Source organism: Nothoprocta perdicaria, unplaced genomic scaffold, assembly GCF_003342845.1.
Source record: "Nothoprocta perdicaria isolate Ctin4 unplaced genomic scaffold, notPer1 scaffold_31, whole genome shotgun sequence".
Lineage (NCBI taxonomy): Eukaryota > Metazoa > Chordata > Aves > Tinamiformes > Tinamidae > Nothoprocta > Nothoprocta perdicaria.
The window spans coordinates 1,398,723-1,401,427 of record NW_020455544.1 but is presented as its reverse complement, the minus strand read 5'-3'; positions in this window follow the sequence as shown (position 1 = coordinate 1,401,427).

The window sequence follows — 2,705 nt, the reverse complement described above, 5'->3', positions numbered from 1 at the left end:
AAAAAAAAAAAGAAAGAAAAAAGAAGCCGCTCCGCACAATGCAGGCGCTTGTTCCCCGGCTCCCGAGAAGCCGTGACTTCTTCCTGGCGCAGGCGGTCAGGAGGTCGAGGCGCGGGGAGCCTGGCGGCAGCCGGGGCGGGGGCAGCCGAGCCCCACAGCCCGCGCGCAGCAGCAGCCCGCCCGGGCGAGCCAAAATGGAGCCGGGCTTCACGTCAGCGCGGGCAGGCAGAGGGCAGCCGCAGCGGGGCAGGGGCAAGGGCAAGGTCAGCCGCCGGGCCGCCCGCTCCCGCCGCCTCCCGGCCAAGCCGCCCTTCTCGCCTCCGCCGAGGGCCCAGCCTCGAAACGCCCGCCCCTCGGGGGCCACGCAGGGCCCCGAGCGCCCGGGCTTGGCCCCTGCCCCCGGCGCCGCCGTGCGGGGGGAGCCGCCGCCCGCAGCGCCGGCGCGGCCCCTCTAGCGGGCGCGCAGCGAAAGGGCTGCGCGGGGGCCACGGAGGTGGGGGAGGGCACAGCTCCAGCCTGGCTGTGCGCCGGCTCCGGCGGAAAGGCGGAGCAGAGAGAAACATTTGCGGGGCTGCCAGCCCCCTGTCCCCGCCCGACACCGCAGCCCCGGCTCGGGTGGCAGCGCCCCCGGGGCCGCGGAGAGCGGCGCCTTCCCCCGCATCCTCCGCCGCGCGGCTGCAGCAGCGCCCCCCGCGCCGGGGCCGCCCTGCTGAACTCGCCGTGACCGAGCCCGCAGCTCCGGCAGCGGCGGCTCCGCCACCCCCGCCCCGGGCTGGCGCGCAGGAGCCGCGGGCGCGCGCGCAGCAGATGTGCTCGAGACCGACTCGTGACCCCTCCGGCCGCCCCTGCTTTCCTCAAAGCAACCCCGGGGCCAAGCAGGGGCAGGGTATTTTTAGGTCCTTTTCCCTCCCTCCTGCCTCTCGGGAGCTGCGGAGTGCTTAAAGGGGGTGGGGGGAGGGAGGAGGAGAGAAAGAAAAGGAGAAAAGTTAACTGTCTTGCAAAGCGGGGCGAAAATAGGCAAGGGGGAGAGGGAGCGAGGAGGAGGAGGGCAGGGTGAGCTATGGCAGGGGACGCGTGTGCCTCTGTGTGTGTGTATGTGTGTGCGTGCGCGGGGTGCCCGCAGGCGGCGAGGATCAGGATGCACTTTAGCCCTGTGCTCTGCTGCTCTCGTCTGGGGCAGCGCCGCCGAAGCGCGAGTCTCGCCCGCCTCGCCTGACCCTTCATTTCACTGCGGCCAAGAGGAGCCGCGCTCCCCCTGCCGCCTCTCCCCGCGCCGCAGGGACCTCGCCTGCCACGCTCTGCGCCCCCGCGCCCTCCCTCGCCGGCGGCGGTGGCCTCGGCGCCCCACGGGGTGCGCGGGGCTCCGCGCGCGGTGCCCCCGCCGGGGCCGCCGCCGCCTCCCCCCCTCGCGGTCCGCCCAGCGCCGCCGCAACCTTTAGCCGGGGACGGACCTCGCGGCTGGTTCCGCACAAGACGCCAGCAGCCGTTTCCCCTSTCGCCGCCCTCCCCTCCGGTGCTAGCCCCCCTCCCCAACCCAATAAAACAGAGCCCCCTCCCGCCGGCCCCAACGAGAAACCCACACCGGCCCCCCCAACACAAATGCACAATCACGGGAGAGGGGAGGGAGCGGGAGGAAAGGGCGAGAGACGCAAAGAAAGAAGGGGGGAAAGGAGAGAGAGAGGAAAAATTAAAAGGGCACAAGGCTGTTCATCACCAACATGGCTGCCTTAGCTCAGACCTAAAAGAGGAATAACCCAGGCTGTGTCTTTGTCAGTTTCACCTCTGTAACCCTAAACTAATGCACGAAACGACGGAGGCGGCTGCAGAGGGGAAGGAGACGGGGAAAGGAGGAAGGAGAAAATGGAAAAAGAGGGGGCACTTACGTGAAGAGAGGCGCTTGGGCTGCTCCTGCTTCCTCCTGGGCATTTTCCCCCTTTTTTCACATTCTCCTCCTTGGTTTAACGGGAGATCAAAAAAGACCGGGCGGGGGGGCGAGGAGGAGGGGGGGCACGGGCAGGCACAAAGCCGGGCCCCCCGGGGGAGCCGCTGAGCGGGGCGGGTTTCCCTCTTCGCCGGGGGCGCGGGGGCTGCAGCCGGCTCTCCCGGAGCCCCCGCCAAGGGCTCGCTCCCCCCTCTCTCCTCCTTTTCCTCCCCCCGCGGTCGTGCACCTGGCTTGTCCCCGGTCGCAGTCTCCCTCAGCGGCCGGGGTTGCGAGCGCGGCGGGCGGCGCGGCGGGGCGCGGGCTGCGCGGCGGTGCCGAGGGCTGCGCCCCGCGCGCCTCCCGGCCCCTAACTAACACTAACGGCGGGATCAAAGGGCAGCGGCGGCGGCGGCGCTCCCGGCTCGCCCGCGGGCGGCGGGCGGGCGGCAGCGAGGCACACGGGGACACACGCACACACCGGCGGGCGGGCACACGCCGCACACACGCACGCACCCGGCCAGAGCAAAGGGGAAGGTGCCCCCGCTCCCCGCGGCGCTGCGCGGCGCTCCGCTCCCCTCCGTTCCGCAGGGGTGCGCGGCACGGAGGATGCGCTGCCCCCGTCCCTCACCCGCTCCCAATGTGCTCTTAAAAAAGGAAAAGAAAAAGGAGGGGGGAGGAAAGGAGGATTTCTGTGTCTCGACCAGTCGCACTGTAATTCCCTCACGTTCCTGGTAGTAAAGAAAATAAAAATAATGGCTCTTTTTAAATTAGCACTTTTGTCTTC